The 17,463-nt window shown below is 48.8% G+C and overlaps 1 long non-coding RNA gene across 2 annotated transcripts in view; it reads right to left on the minus strand.

The window, feature by feature from the left end:
- Positions 1 to 2,969: 2,969 nt before the first annotated feature.
- Positions 2,970 to 17,463, minus strand: part of LOC142767559 (uncharacterized) — a 141,355-nt gene continuing 126,861 nt past the window's right edge. For both annotated transcript variants that reach the window (XR_012884989.1, XR_012884988.1), the window contains exons 6-7: positions 16,142 to 16,237; positions 2,970 to 3,267 (exon numbers count right to left, since the gene is read on the minus strand). This is a non-coding gene — a long non-coding RNA (uncharacterized LOC142767559). The remainder of the gene's footprint in view (positions 3,268 to 16,141; positions 16,238 to 17,463) is intronic.

Here is a 17,463-nt window from a genome sequence, read left to right on the forward strand (position 1 = left end):
ACATCGTTTGACGTGTGAAACGTTACGTCGACGTTCGCGACTCGTCGCCAGTCTGATCCCAGAATCAGGTCGATGCCGCTGGGCAGTGCCGTTACCACGACGTCTTCGAGTTGCACATTCGTGGTGCCCAATGTCACATCAAGCGTTGCAGCGAGAGTTGGGCATATGCTGCGGTTGAGAACTTCAATGCTCTCGCGCGATACCCGTGCGTGTGTGGGAATGTCGTCCGTCAAGGCATTGGCACTCATGATGGATAAGTTGGCGCCACTGTCAATGCACACGCGGACGGGTCGGTTGTTAGCAGTACCGGACACTATTGGTAATGTGCCACCCGTCGAATGCAAAAAACAGTTCGCTTGCCTAGGTGACGTAGTCCCTGTTTCGTGGCTGCTATTGTCCCTCTTCGCTCGTTTCTCGTCCGCTCTGATCGTTGCTGGCGTTTTCGGCTTTCTACAATCACGGGACAGGTGACCGATGTCGCCGCAGTTGAAGCACGAACGAGCAGAGATGGGCCGCGGGTGTGGAGCTCCCGAGAAATCGCTGCGCGGGTTGGCCTTCGGCAAGTTGGCAGAGCTGATGGCTGGCACCCGCTGGTTCGAACCCTGACCACGGCTCGCTGTAGACGATGACGGTTTCTTGTCGTTCTCGGCACACACGGTCGTGCGACGCCTCGCGTCGAGCAAAGCCGCTCTGTCAATGAGTTCGGTTACTGTGCCACACAGCTGCGCTGCGAGTGGGTTGGCCCATGTGTCGTCCTCGATGCCGCTGAGAATGAGGGAAATACGTTCTTCCTCTGCTAAACGGTACGGCGCCTTGTTCAGAATGGCGTTCTTCGAGTACATGTACTCGACGATGGTCTCGTGGCTCTGAAGGCGTCGCTTCGTCTGCAGTTCGAGGAACTCCTGCATTGTCAGCTTTCGTTTGAATCGGAGAATGAGCGCTTCCTTCCATTGCTCCCAGGTGTCATACTGTGAGCCGTAGGCGCTGTGCCAATCCTTGGCAGATCCCGTCAAGCGGCTTGCTGCTGTCACCAACGTCAGCGATGGCGTCCAGTGGGCGAGCGCTGCGATTCTCTCCACTTGTGTAATCCATTCGTTAGTACTTTGTTGCTGCGTCCCATCGAACAAGGGGATTGAGGATGACGTGTCGCTTGTGGAATGAATCTGGATCGGGCTCGTCGTCGGTGGACCTCTCGACAGCGTGTTGGCGAGCAGGGCTTGTGTGTTCACGAGCGCGGCGAGGATCTGGGCCATGGAAGGTTCTCCCTCGTGCGTTGAAACGGTCGGCGCGGCGGGGCGTGCCGCGTCTTGATTGGTGCCGTCGTTCAGTGACGGTGGCCGCGTCGAACGCGAGGACATCATTATGTCAGCAGGGACGGATTGGTGCAGCCCGAGGGTGGGAGTCGTCACCCGTTCCGTTGGCAGTGAAGCGTTCTGATGGGCTTCGTGCAATGTCTCACGTTCACTCGTGGTCGCACGGTTAAGCTGGGCTCGTAGGCTGCTCAGTTCAGCGCGAAGCCTCGAGTTGTCGGCGGACAGCGTCTCCAGGTGCGCCTGCCTGTCGTCGTCGCAGGCAGCCTGGTCCTTCGTTGACGAGTCCGTCGGCTCTAGGGCTTGGCGAGTGACGTTGTCGCGGATGATTCTTGCGATGAGCTCGTCCTTTCGTCCGGAGCACCGTAGACCTCGTGCTCTCAGCTCGTCGACGAGTTGCTTTTTCGTTACATTGGCCATCCTGCTGTAGTCGAGGGTCGTGAACACACTTTCGAAGATGGTCGTTTTGGAGTCCCGAGACGATGCCCGGCGTGGCGTCGCTCCTTCTCGTGGCGTCGTTTCCTCCTCCGCATTCAGCTCGGTCGATTCACATCCTGTCGGCTGCGCCATGTCAGCGATGTCCGAATGAATGTAGTCAAGGCAAGGTTCAAATTCTAAGAAAAACTGTATTGTGCTCAGTTACAGGTGAATCGGCAGTGGTTACATGTATAAGGCAACTGGACTCGGTGCAGGAGCTCGATCGGATACGTCCGACACCACTAGCGTCTCGGCTCGCTCTGCGGTGCGTTGCTCTGCGGTCCCGGCTCGAATCTCGGCTCGTTCTTCTCTCTCTGGCGATGCGTTGCTATGCGGTCTCGCTCGAAGGCTCACTTTTTGTTTTTTGAATGTTCGTTAAACCAATGGGCAACCGCATCGAGTGGACGCGCTCAGGGCTCGGAGTCCACGTTAACGCAGTGCAGCGTTTCCCGAGCAAGCACGGAGACGCTGCTGGAGAAGGAGGCGCTGCCGGAGAATGAAACGCTGCCGGAGAATTCAGCTGTGCGAGCTCGAGCGCCGCTGACAATATATATATATATATATATATATTTCTTACCCACGGCAAGTTATCTTTTCACCCACGTTTATTTCTCCATATTTACATTCCAATTCAGTCTAATAACTTCCCCTATGCTTTCCTTGGCACTATTGTGTGTTAGATCGATTGATGATTTATTTGTGGGATTCAACGTCCCAAAACCACGATGTGATTATGAGAGACGCCGTAGTGGAGGGCTCCGGAAATTTTTACCACCTGGCGTTCTTTAACCTGCACCCAAATCTGAGCCCACGGGCCTACAACATTTCAACCTTGTCTCTTAGATCTTACTAATATTGTGTGAAAACACGTGAAAGCGAGCCGTTAAGTATACACTTCATACATAACCCAATGAGCACGAGTTCTAGCCAGTTTTCAGAAATATCTTGGCTGCCATTTAAAAAACCGACAACGTTTTTGAAGATATCACATCGAGATTTATTTAAAATCACACACCACGGTAGTGCGAGTGCTTTGAAGCGTTATTCAATATTATGAGTTAGCCGCTGTGAATTCATTCTTTCAATGGCTTATATTCTCGAATGCTCACCACTGAACTTAAAAGAAGGGTATGTGGTTTAGCTATTTCGTATGTTCCAGGACGTCGAACATTGTAAGGAAAATATTGAGACAAAGCCTTTATTTCTTTTGATGAGTCAGTTTACAGACACATCAACCAAATCAATGAAATATTCATACATATTTGAAGAAAAACAAATCCCTACATGTCTTGGTTACTTATTGACTAATTAGGCTACAGATAATATTTACAGTTCTTTCTCATAGCCATGCAGAAAAGCAATTGTTGCTTTCTTGAAATTGTCTTTATTTGTACAAAAACATCCCATAGTCGACCCTTAAATATAAAACCCACAATTTCGTTCGCGCAGTGCTTGTCTCGATGAAAATTCTGCACCCTACCTGAAAACGGGAGAGAGAACATATATTAATTTTAGAAATCAACTAAGAAAATATCCAATAATTAACAGGCGCTAACAAGTCGTAAAGCGAAAATTTTACTTCTGAGAGCAGCCAGCTTTTTAGCGCGATAAAACTTCAAGATCTGCTGCGAAACAGAAGGAGGGGTATGCTAAGTGACATTACAGCACTACAAAAAATGTAAATTTTTACTGCGGTGAACATGATTCGTGCTCTCACTTTGATAGCGAACATAATTTGAAAGACCTACTTGAAGAGCGCACAATGTGCTGCGCCGTCCTTCAATCTAAGCCGGAGAAAACTGCAAGACTGTTTTTCGCACCACAAGTACTACTGTTCAATAAAAGACGTTAGGCTTCTAGAGTTAGTTGGTTGATACTGTGCAAAAACTTATTAACGCAATATACCGCGAGCTGTCTGCGCTATACATCAGCAAGGCTCTGTTTTCATGCAGCTAGAGTTAGTACAAGCTTATCAGCTCTCTAACTCTGATGTATTAAACTTATAAACTCATTAACCTCTGCATTATTTTGTTTGTCACTACAACACTAGGGGCGGCGCAAAATTTTGGATGGACTGCTTGGTGAATAATTTCATGAAAGTCCTTTAGTGCGCGCTGTTCAATTCGCCAGCAGCGGGCCGCTTCCATGTCAGGACAGACAGGCCTTGCCCCTGCCGATGGACAGCCCAGAGCTGTGCTTCAAGGTCCGAGCTGCGTAGAGCTCGGTGTCCCTCTACTTCAGTTGTTCTGGCCCATGTTGCTAGGGTGCAACCTTTGAGCAGGTGAGCAAGACTAGCTATGTCTTTACGAAAGCGAAACGCATTGAGAGGTTGTGTGGCTGAAAAGATTTTGTGCAGGAAGTGTGGGATTGCGTCAGTGCAGGAAGGCCGGTCATGAGTATGTGCCCGCCTGAAGGCGCCTGCACGTGAGTTTTCGTGCTTTATTGGGCGCTTTGTGTGGTATCGGCATGGTTCTCTTAAGTTACCTGCAGAGTTGGGCGAGGTCGTTGTAAGTGACATAGGAGTCGCACTCGCCCTCTCATCCTGCCGGGGAGGGATTCCAGGCTCGCACGGTGAGCGAGATCTCATGCGACCTCATGTGCGTGTCTTTGAGGTTCGTTAGTAGCTCCTCTAATGATCTTCTGTGTGCAGGAAACCAATTAATGTAATGTGCAATGAGGTGCTGAGTGCGAAGTTTCTGCAGATGATCGGAGTTCTGCTCCCTGTTTCGATGGACACGATCACCCTCTTCTAGTCAAGGCATACATTGCGGCCATGCGCAATTGTACCAGGAAATGGAGAGACAAGCTACAAACGCTCCTTGTTAAGGTCTCCAAGAAAGCCAAAGGTCACCGCAGGCACGAAAGCACGGAAGCTTTGGATGCATTACGCATGTACAACACGCTGAGCGATATTGTAGAGGCACACCAACAGGTGCGGAACGCCCGGCTGTACGGCTCACCTTCGTGCAAGTGCATACTGCGAGAAATCTTGGTTGCGGCTCGAGAAATCGATTGAAGCAGCCACGGGCTAATGCCTGAGCACAGAAAAAAAAATATCAGTGCAGCTCCCCTGGACTGGATATGAACACCGAGTGCGAAATCGACACAATATTTGCTATAGCCAAAGCTATCCACGGACAGGAAGCCACCTCCACGAAAGCAAGCTGCTCGACGGACGCATCCAAACATTCTGGCAGATGAGCCTATGTTGCAGCGGTGGTCAACAAAGATCGATGCGAGGCCTCTGTCCGCACGAATATTTCTGAGGTTCCTGAGCGGGCAACAATCAGTCTTGCAATCTTAGGAGACAATGAGAGCTTAGTATGGCATACTGACAGTCCTGTCACAGAGTCTTCAGACCATGATACAGCTTCTGTGCCAGCTTAGATGTAAAAAGAGCGCAAAAATACAAACACAGAAGAACAGACGACAAGTCACTGAACTCGAAACTAAAATCATTAGAAGGAACGGACACATATATAGGCCATAGGATCTAGTCACATGGCACACCATGCTGACTGCCCTGGAAACAACTGGAAAGCAAACAGGGTACAGAAAAAAAGTCAAATCTTATATATATATATATATATATATATATATATATATATATATATATATATATATATATATATATATATATATATATATATATATATATATATATATATATATATATATATATATATATATATTATAATAAGCCAGACAGACACAACACCCGTTCGTCGAGCCAGCTGTTCTATTCTGCCTCTTCCTCGCTTTTCAGCCCATGGCCCACAGCTGCCGCGCCGCCCTTCGTTACATTCGGCCACAGTGCGGACCTGACAACAAAAAAAAGAAATTACAGTTCATTGCACCTGCAGCTGTCCGACTGCTTTTTTCAATCGTGACACATGCACGGCAAAGTTGTTTCTTTTGCGCTTATCGAGAGTGAAGTTCGCATCTGAGGTGTTCACACGCCTGGTATTTTCTCCTACACGCTGAGTAATTATGAATGGCCCGTCGAACTTAGAGAGTAGCTTCTTGCCAGGCCCGCTGGTGGCCCTTTGCACCCAGACCTCGTCACCGATGCTTTAAGGAGGAGCGGATCTACGGCGTCTGTCATAGTGGCGCTTTTGATTTTCTTGTGCGTGGGTAGCTTTCTTGATCGCCTCAGTTCGGATCTTCTGACAGGCCGCTTTGCGATCGTTGGCACGTGGAATTATTATGGGAGCATCCAGACTGATGACCGCTTTCAGCTGTGGTAGTTTCCCATAAACAATTTCGTAGGGCGTTTCCCGGTAGACGTCTGCAGTGCAGTGTCAATCGCAAAAGCGGCTGACGGAAGGTGGACGTCCCAGTCGGCCTCTTCTCTTTTCCCTGCCTTCGTATATGGAGCGAGTCGTGCCTGGATGCTCTGGTTGGTTCTCTCAGTAAGGCCGTTTGCTTGAGGATGAAACGCGGATGCGAAGTGGTGCTGCAGGCCTGCTGTGCAAAGGTACTTTTTCAGTTCCCCGCTACGAAACGTTGTAGCCCGATCAGATATTAACATTTTTGGCAAGCCAAGTCTCTATTCAAATCGGGGCTTGAGGAAGTCGATTAGGTAAGTGGATGCAAGAGATGGCACGGCCTCCACTTCCATGTATTTTGACAGGTAGTCTACTGCTACAATGACGTAACGATTTCCCGCAGTGGTGGTGGGTAGAGGTCCCATGTAATCAATGCCAATCTTGTGGAAAATTGTTTCGGGTATCTAGATTGGTGTTAGTTATCCAGGTTGACACCCAGGCAGTCGCTTAAACTGCTGGCAAATTTTGCAACTGACGACATAATATTGGACGCTCCTTTGCATATTCAGCCGCCAAAAACGTTCTTGTAGTTTCCGGAGTGTGGCTCGTTGGCCGGTGTGTCCGCCTTCTGGGGAGTCGTGAATGGCTCGTAATATTTCGGACCTGCGAGATTTCGGGATCACTAGGAGGTAACATTCTTCGGATCGGTCCGCTCGCCAGTGACGACGGTACAATGCGGCATTGCACATCACAAAAGTACTGTGATTTCTCTTGTGATAGATGCAATAATGGATGCCAAATCTCTATCCCCCTGTTGAGCTCGGGATAAATCCATCTGGGTGAAAAAAAGGTGGGTTTGCCTGGTTTGTTGCGCGCAGTCAAGGGGGTTCCGTGAGAGTGCATCGGCGACGTTATTTAGCCCCCCGGCGTGGTGGCGCACGTCAAAATCGTATTCTTGCAGCGTGATTATCCACCGGGCAAATTTGTGCTTAAGTTGCTGTTTGGAGAACATCCATGCTATAGCAGCATTATCAGTCACAACAGTGAACTTACGCCCGAAAAGATAACGTCTAAACTTATCATCGACGCTCCATAACACTGCAAGATATTCAAACTCGTTGGAGTGATAGTGGCGCTCGGCGTCAGAAAGTTTTCGGCTGGCATAAGCGACCACGTGTTCCACGCCATCTGGATCACGATGCACTAACACAGCTCCTAGGCCGACTTGGCTGGCATCAGTGTGCACTTTGGTGGACCAGTCTTCATTGAAGTGACTTAGTATGGGGCAACAAGTGAGCTTTTGTTTTATAGCTCGAAAAGCATTTTCTTGTGAGACGCCCCCTTCCAACCGCGCGTCTTCTTTAAGAAGACCGCTCAAGAGAGCTGCGATCGAAGCGAAGTCGGGAATAAACCTTCGCAAATACGATGCCATACAAAGAAATGACTGAACCTGCTTCAAGCAGGTTGGTGTGGGATACTGCGACACGGCAGCTATTCGCTCCGGGAGTGGCTGAATGCCTACAGGAGATATATTATGTCCCAGGTACGAAATCTTGGACACCCCAAGCTGGCATTTCTTTTTGTTGAAACGAAACCCTGCTGCATAGAGTCTGTGTAGTACTTCGTCCAAATTGCGAAGGTGTTCATCCTACGTCCTGCCAACGACCAGGATGTCGTCTAAGTACACTACACAGGCTTGGTTTTTCAATGGTCCGAGCACTGAATTCATCGCATGCTGAAAAGTGCTAGGAGCCGTTCTTAGTTCAAACGGCATGCGGTTGAATTCATACAAACCGAAATGTGTGCGAAAGGCCGTTGTACATCGATCTTCCTCCGCGACGTTAGTCTGCCAGTACCCTGCGCGTAAATCAAGCGACGAAAAGAACTTGCAGTAACGTACTGTATCAACAGCGTCATCAATGTGGGGTAAAGGGTCGGAGTCAGGCACTGTACGCTTATTGAGCTGCCTGTAGTCCACGTGGAAGCATAGTGATTCGTTTTTCTTGCGAACAAGGACGACTGGCGCTGCCCACGGACTCGATGACGGCCTATTAATGCCCGCGGCAAGCATTTCATCTGCTTGTTCTGCGATCACTGCCCGTTCTCGTTCAGCGTATCGTCGCAGTGGTACGCATATTGGCGGATGATCTCCCGTTGGTATGCGATGGAGCAGCAAATTAGTGCCTGGCAGTTCTGCTGTATTGCTAGCGAATACTGGCTGATGGCGAGCCAATATAGAAGATAAGGTAGGCGGAGTAGACGGCTCACCTGTCGGTGGTGGCAGAGTTGTGGCGGTAGTCCCAGCTGTCCAAGACCGGAGCTCGACGTGACCGCAATTGTATGGTCCGCTCAATGTCATCAGATAGCAAGAAGTCAGCTCCAAGGATCATGTCGGCAGGGAGGTCTTCAAAGACGGGAATGGCTGGAAGAACTTTAGTGCCCGCTGCCGTCCGGACTGAAATGTCGAGCATTCCGAGTGGCATAGCACTTCCTCCTAGTCCGCAGAGGGGAGGTTGCGTCCACGATCGGATAGTGTCCGGAGCATGATGTCGGTGTGGCGCCTATCGTTCCGCTCCGGTATCCACCAGAGCAGATAGGTCACCTATTCCCTCTACATGAATGGACATCCGAGGAGTTTGACAAGCTTGGTAGTGGATTTGGGTCTGGAAAGGTTGACGACAATCCTTGAGGTTGTGGCCAATGCAAACGCACTTGAAGCATCCGTGTCGTGTGGAGGCGTGAGTCGAACGGACAGTTGGTAATGTGTTCAAGCTAAGCCGACGACGAGAGTTTTGCCGATGTTCGGCTGCCTTTTGAGCGAAAACCTGGGGTGACGCTTCAGGTGACTGGCAAGATAAGATGGCAGCATGAGTAGGGTCAGCCAAGCCACCAACAACATACTGGCGGGCAACCGGAGAGATCCATGTAATGCCACATTTGTCGAGAAGCTCGAGCTTACGTTGACGTAATTACGGGCGTCTTCTGATGGAGCTTGTCAAAGCGATCGCATGCGCATGAAATGATCGTCGTATGCGGATGGAAGCGGTGGGAAGGCCGGGACGAAGGCTGTAGTCCAGTCACTCTAGGATTTGTACTTGCAGCCATCGTATTGATGCCACGCTTTGACGGACTCGCGCAGTCGGCTTACGGCTAGCGATAGCGTCACGTCGTCAGTCCATGCATGTCGATGGGCCAACGAATCGATTTCACCCAGCCAGGCGGTTGGGTCTTGATCAACGCCAGTAAAGTTAGGAATTTCTGCCTTGGACGGAGGAGGCAACGTGCGTGCACATGCTGCTGAGAAGGTCACGGTGGCGTCTGCAAGACGCTGGCTTGAAGTACCGACAGCCTGCAGAACCGTGCAGAGTTCGCTGGCGGCTACAGGCGAGGAACTACGCCTGTCTTCTGGCGATGGTACTGACGTTGCTCCAGGGATGGTACCTGAGGCGAAGTCCAAGGGATCGTGTACGGCGTGCCTGGGCAAGGAGGCGGTTTGCAAAGCCAAGTCAGTGGAGTCGCCTTGTGGTTTGGCAAGGACGCCTGCAGGAAGCGCGCTGGCTTCGGTACCCGGGGTGGCCAGGTCGGATGCCATGGCCACGGTAGCAGGAGCTGCGGGCTGCTGGAGCGTGCGTCCGCTCCGTAAGACGGTTTCTTCACAAAGGTCGTCGCACACAGGTTCGCTGGACGGCTGCGTCATTGTAATAAGCGAAACAGACACAACACCCGTTCGTCGGCCAAGCTGTTCTATTCTGCCTCTTCTTCCTCGCTTTTCAGCCCATGGCCCACAGCTTCCGCGCCGCTCTTCGTTACAATATATATATATATATATATATATATATATATATATATATATATATATATATATATATATCGCTGTTCTCCTGTACTATACTGGCATAGTTCGGTGCCATCCTTGCTACTATCGCCACTTTGCCGCGGTGGTCTAGTAGTTAAGGTACTCGGCTGCTGACGCGCAGGTCGTGGAGTCGAATCCCGGTGTGGCAGCTGCATTTTTGATGTAGGCTTAAATGTTGTAGGCCCTTCGCCTCACGTTTGAGTTTCACTTGAAGAAACCCCAGGTGGTCTAAATTTCCAGAGCCCTAAACTACGGAGTCTCTCATAATTATATGGTGGATTTTCGACGTTAAACCTGACATATCAATCAATCAATCAAATCAATCGTTCCACCGCTACGCGTCACCACATCGCAAGCAGTATGCCAGCCCTGCTCGCTACCGATCTCCAAGCACTTACTCAAAAAACTAAGCAAAGCAACCTATGAAGGTGCGTTTGCTGTATGACGAACTACAGAAGATCTTCTGCCTCCACAGCCGATGACGCGACGAAACCTCAAGAGCCTGCCGCACCCCAAATGCAGCTCCGACGTCGAATGTTCGCGGCCAGAATACGTAACGACGCAAAGTGGAAGTAGCGGAGCAAACCGACATGTCCGTGATCTGACGCCGCGACCCAACCGCAACGCAAGACGACGAGGAAGTGACCTCGACGTACTTATAGACGGCCCCAACATCACCGCTCTCGTCGACACTAGCGCCGACTATTCCGTCATCAGTGGGCCGTTTGCCGCGAAGCTGAAGAAAGTAAGGACTGCTTGGAATAGGCCCGATATGCGGACTGCCGGACGCCACCACATAATGCGGGTTGGAGTTAGCATAACTATAGCCACAATCAACAACCGGACTATTCTTGCGAGCTTTGTTATTCTACAAGATTGCTCCAGGGCCTTGATACATGAGATGGACTTCCTGAGTCATCTAGGCGTTTTCATCAGTCTGAATCAATAACACTATATCCTCAGAAAAAGATCTGCCACCCGACACGACACTTGAGAATCACGCATTGAACGTAATAGCAGAGCAGGACACCATGCCACCGTTCTCCAGTGTCATCAATTCTGTCAGCACCTAAAACAATGAAAAGCTTGAAGTCGTCATCGAGGGCAATCAGCACTTGCTCGTAACAGCCAGATTTGGGTCACGAAAAACATAGCCGAGCTGCGTAGCAGCAAAACAAAGGTAGTGCTGACAAACTTAAGCCACGACCAGAGGCTATGTGTATAGGAATATATAACACAGGAATATATAGGCTGGTACGATGGTCGCCGAAATCAACGAATTCGTGGACGCCAGCAACACATTCGCCCTATTCAATGCTGCCGAAGCTGCTTCCACGTATCCAAGCCCCAAACCAAAAATATACGTGAACCCGATCATCCGAAGTGCGAGCAGCGCCAGCTCCAGAACCCTTCTGCTGCTACGGTTCAGGGACTGCTTCTCGTCGTCCTCGAGAAATATACAAATGCCATTCGTGAAACACATGACACATCATAACAAAATAAAGTGCCCGACCCGTTTCACATGACCCGTACCTAGTTTCGACGCTCGAACGCGAGCTGTCAATAAACAAGTCGACGAAACAATACGGACGGAACCCTACGTTTTTGCGTTACCTACGCCTGAACAAAATCCCTAAAAAGGACCCGTACTCTTTCCCACGTATGTACGAAGCCCTAGATTGACTTCACAGCGCGAAGTACTTTTCGTCTATGGACCTGAAGACCAGCTATTGGCACATCGAGAGATCTAAAGTAGACTGCCCGTCTCACACCAGACGACCTCTTCAAGTTCTAGGTCATGCCAATAAGTTTTCGCTCAGCGTCTAAGAAATTGAAGCGTGTTATCCACAGCGTGCTGACTGTATTAGAGTGGCAGACTTGCCTCGTGTACTTAGAGGACGTCGTCGTATTTTCCTCGAGCTTCGCCGAGCATCTCCGGCGCCTTCAAGCAGTACATCAAGCAATCAAAGCCTCCGGACTCACCCTGAAGCCAGAAAACTTGTGCTCCGCTGACAAGGAGCTCTTGTTTCAGGGACACACTATTAGCAAGTCTGAAGTCTATCCCGACCCGCGAAATACAGCTGTCATCACCTACTTCCCACCGCCCGCCGACAAACAGCCTGTACACTGATTCCTCGGTATATGCGCCTAATACAGGTGTTTCGTCAAGGTATTCTCGCAGATTGCCGAGTCGCTAACTTACCTCACGAAAAGCGACGTTGAATTCAGATGGGAGACGGCACGAGAGGAAGAGTTTCAGGAATTTAAATGACGCCTGCAAACACCGCCGTTACTCGGGCATTTCGGCGAATGCACCGGAACGAAAGTACACTACGGCGCAAGCAGCGTAGGGCTCGGCGCAGTCATTCTGCAAAGAACCAATGGCCTGGAAAGGGTTATCTGTTATGCTAGCCGGGCGCTATCAAAGGCCGGGCCAACTATTCCAGAAGAAAGTAGGAGTACCTTGCCGTCATCTGGGCATCGTCAATGTTTCACCCTTACCTCTGCAGCAATCATTTCAAAGTTTTGAGCGACCGCCATACCGTGTGCTGGGTAGCTAGCTTAAAAGATCCTTCAGGTCACCTCGCACGGTGGTGCCTAAGACTTCAAGACTTCTACATTACTGCCATGTCGAAGGCTGGAATAAAACACTCCGACGCCGACTGCCTGTCTCGCACCCCAATCAATCCACCACTGCTGGATGACATGGATGATGACCAGATTCTTGAGAACCATCAGTGCCGATTGACTTCGCCGAGCGACAGCGAGCCGATCCAAAACTGAGAGGCCTAGTAAATTGCCTCGAGAGCGGCACCACGGTCGTCCCAAAAGTATTCAGGCAAGCACTGGCGTGTTTTTTTTAAAACACTGTATTCATAAAGAAGAACTTCTCTCCACTCGAGCCAGCTGCCTTACCATTGTACCATCGGCAATGCGACCAGCGATTCTGAAGGCCCTGCACGATGACCTAAGAGCTGGCCATTTAAGTTTTTCCCGCACGGTCACGAGGATACAAGTACTACTGGCCACACCTTTTCACCGACGTCGCTCGTCACGCGAGGATATTAAGGGATTGCCAACAATGAAATACACCGCCAACTAGGCCATCCGGACTTCTCAAGCACATCGAGCTACCTCACCGGTTGGTCCAGCCAATTAGCATAGACTTACTGAGGCTTTCCCTGACTTCAGATTCGGAGAACAAATGGATCGTCGTAGCTACAAACTCACGTGCTACGGCAAGACAAAAGCCCTGCCCAAAGGCAGTGCCACTGAAGTCGAAGAGGTCTTCGTAGAGAACATCAACTTGCGTCATGGCGCCACGGAAGGTCTCCTTACTGTGAAGCTATCTCAAGTGATCTTGCGATACAGCTAAACATGCCACCACCAGACCACTACCTACCACCCAAAGATCAATGGCCTCACCAAGTGTCTCAACAAGACCATCGCCGATATGCTAGCCATGTACGTATACGTCAAACACAAGACGTGGGGTGTAATTCTTTCATATGTGGCCTTTGCGTACCACACTGCCGTGAAAGAAACGACGCAAATTACACCGTACAAGTTGGTGTAATGCAAGGAGTCCCTCAACTCTATGCTACCGAACGTCAGCGACAAAAAGAACATCGATGTAACTGTCCAACTCCAGCACGCCGAAAAAAATGCCCCCCCCCCAAAGGGAATCGTGAAAAAATGCGAATATTTCATAGCGTTCACAACGGCGTTTCGCAAGTGAGTACCCAGCATTATAAGAATAATGTTTTTTTTTTCTTACAACAAGCAACCAACAGCGCCGTTCACTACACGAGGTTTTCTGTCGCGAGAAACGTGGTATGCGTTTCGAGCTCTATTAGCTGATGTAAAAAATACTGTGAAGTAAACAAAACAAGCAGCATTCTCGGCACGACGTTGGCGTTTCATAGCGGCGTCTCGCGCACACATTTCCGGGTGCTCTTTGGAGGCGCCAAGCCAGCGAACGGCAGAGAATGAAAAGCGAGCGGACGAGAAAGTGGGGCGCAGGGAGCCGAGAGAGTACGCCCAAGAGAAGGAGTGGCGTAACATTGCACCTACCTTCTCTTACACTTGGTCGCATCACATGCTCTGGTTGATTGATTGATTTGTGTAGTTTAATGTCCCAAAAACACCAAATGATTATGAGAGACACCATAGTGGAAGGCTCCAGAAATTTCGACCACCTGGGGTTCTTTAACGTGCACCTAAATCACATGCTCTGGTTGCTACGGGCGAGGATAAGCGCGCGCGCTAGCAGCTCTTCCTATGGAAGATGGCAGTGGACGAATCCCGACGGACGCCTGACATAGCCCGACTAAGATATGCATTCGCACTTAAGAGCTCCACAACTCGCCCGCTTCCGCGCAAAGAAGCAATATTCAAACGACAGCCACCGTCACAATCTTCGACGAAGTTCCGTGGAATACCAGCCAGGTGACTGTTTTGGTGTGGACGCTGACTCGTCAACCTAGACTCAGTGAAAACCTCTGCAACGATACTTTGGACCACACAGGGTAGTCTGATGTCTCAGTACACTAGACTACGATGTTGTTCCCGACGGCATCACAAGCTCTCAACGGCGGCGTGCGCGAACTGAAGTCGTCATGTCGTGCGCCTCAAGCTGTTTCATGCGCGTACCTAAAAACTCCATTATTTGTTCTTGTTTCTGAATTGTTGTGCTTCATTGTTTGTACCCATTTATTATTGTAATTTTTTGCTTTGTTGCAGAATTTTTTTTCTTGTGGAAATTCTGTTTCAAGCATCGGAAGGATGCTTTTTGGAAGGTGGCAATGTCACACACGTTCATTATTTTCACTCCTGTATCTTTTGGTTTCCGCCCACATAGCTTCTCAGGAATGATTATCGTGAACTGCGCCTCAATGTTCCAGAAGATTTGCGATTATTCTAGATCGTTCAGTTAAGACTGCGCACAAGACGAGAGTACTCGAGATTATTTCAGAGCTTGGGCGACGACATATGAGAAGCCTGGAATATTCGACGGCACATGAATAAATGCAAATGCACTTCACCACTTGACTCAGTTAGTGAAACAACAAAAAAGACGATTCACGTGGTGCTGGGAAACGTGGGCTTGGATCATTTTCTTCTATAAAGAGTAGTTGTGAGTAGGCGCCGATCTTCTTATCGATTTTTCCTGATAATGTCCGTGTCTGTGTGCTCGTCTTATCCGGTTTAAACCTGAGGTAATACCAACTAGTCCGATTCAGCATGCTACTCCTATATCGAGCAACATAGTTGATTTATTGAAAAAAAATGATGTCGAGTTTAAATGTGTAAGTACTATGTATAGGCAACATATCATTCTTTAAACGCCGATTATGAATACCGCTATACTGCAGCGGGTATTTTCAGTACACGACGCTTGCATGTTTTTTTTTTCTTTTCAGAATAGTCCAATATACTGAAATGGCTTCATGGTAGAATGATTACTGAGGGGTAATTCTAGACGCCTAAAACACCACAGGAAGAAATAATCACAGAGAAAGAGTGACGCTGTTTCTCTGTGGTTATTTCTTCCTGTGGTGTTTTAGCCGCCTAGAATTACCCCTCAGTAGAAGGAACCAACTAGCCCAACAACAAGTACTTCTAAATAGAATGATTACATGCCATGTGAAATTCTTGGGCTCGCTGCCTGCTGGCGCTGTCATTTTTTTTTCTTGTGTCCGTCAAGATTTCTTCCCCTATTCTCGACGTCGCTGGCACCAGCAACACCTTTTACGTCACATGAGCTTCTTCATGCTATCGCATTCCGATTATCAGAGACAGGGTGCATCAGAACGGCGAATCACCTGTGCTGCATACCCAGTAATACGGACCACTCTATTCGGGTATGTGTCACACGTGACTGGCTAAACGAATTTCGTAATCTACACGAGTGGGAAGAGGCGTTACGAATACCATGACCTGCGAGTCGTGTTGGTCATACACTTATGTCGTCTTATACCAATTTCGGGATCAGTTAAGCTAATGGGACGACGGCGAGAGCGCCAAGAGGTAGAGGTAGCTAGATAGGTAGTTGCGCGTGCCATATTTCACATTTATTGACAGGCCCTCTGGTTGAGCTTACCTATCACATTATAGATATTTCTCGTCCTCGGCATCACTCTTAAGCCCGACAGTTAATTCTGCATTCAGCTTTCTTACAACACAATAAATGTCAGCCACCTATCACTACAGCAGATACACGAACTCACCTGGCGTTTCGCAAGGCACGAAAGCCGTCACAAAGAATTAATGTTAGAAGGTTCTTCCTCTACAAGCGAGAGGATTATCGCTTTTCCCTCTCCGGCCTGTGAGAAAAAATGTTATGATTAGAAACTCCATACTATATTATTTTGAAAAGCAAAAAGCACAACGTGGAAGCTTCTGATAATTAAATTCGTGAACAGGGAGGTGTGCAGCAGCCGTCGTTTTGGCAATCAGCCTTGTCTTTTTTCAGGCTGCAACTTTTTCATTATAGTGTTGCAGCCTTCAAAAATAAGTGAGGTGATCGCAATGTCTGCTCCGAGACACACCCTCTGTTTAGGATATTTTCATTATTTTGGAAGGAGACATGTTTTACTACAGCAGTGATGTTGTTGTGAAAAGTTGCTAACTATATTGAGCTAAGAGTCTTCTTGAGTATGACTTGTAACATATATATATTGCGCATACTGTGGTAGAGCGGGAACCACTCGTGCGCCTATATTTTTTTATCAACGTGCTCCATGAATGACGCACCGCTCGTTGCACGGGATGAGTGTTGAAACGAGTGACCATGAAAAGAAGGAACCGTACAGCAGTCTTAGATGTGAATGAGCTCGGTCCACACTACGATATATCACGCACTTATCAGCGAATATGAAAATTAATGGCTCAAAGTTATCAAAGCGCAAGTCCAACGGCTCGATCAAAAGTACGACTAGCACCAGACAGACCACTGCTTTTTCAGCGCCGGCCCCGGTACTAAGGTAATCTCAAGGTGACTTGTCCCGTATATTCATAATTGGCAGTTACAGTAAAAAAAAGGACAGGTCCGCCGCAAGGGCAAAATAACGTACGCTACAAGAACCAATTGGGATGTAATACGGGTAGGCTAGCATCGCACTCCTTAAGCAAACACGGCCGCTGCCACGAGCTATGTGAACTTCTTGTCGACTATGGTTTCAACGCATGCTTTGTGATGAAAGTAGAGGATGTACAAAGATACGACTCATCTGCTGAACTCTCCCTAAGCAATAAGCGCGTGAGCTTCGGTGACCCCGATCTTAAGGTCAATGTACTGAGGTACTGCATGATGCGCTTTAGCCAGAGTAGCCTGTATTTTCCCTTTTGGCCATAATATATGAAATAAAAGCTGCAGGCTGTTTACTTTCGTGTTTTCAGTATCGCTTTCAGGTGTGCAAATGTTATAGGGGTGAAATTGCAAGCATGTGAACGTTAACGCTATGAATTTCACAATGTAATGGCATGGTACCCTATGAACAATTTGGTACCCTATGTCTTCACACGCCTGGAAAGTAAAAGGTGAACGCAT

This window comes from Rhipicephalus microplus, chromosome 7 (genome assembly GCF_043290135.1).
Source record: "Rhipicephalus microplus isolate Deutch F79 chromosome 7, USDA_Rmic, whole genome shotgun sequence".
NCBI lineage: Eukaryota > Metazoa > Arthropoda > Arachnida > Ixodida > Ixodidae > Rhipicephalus > Rhipicephalus microplus.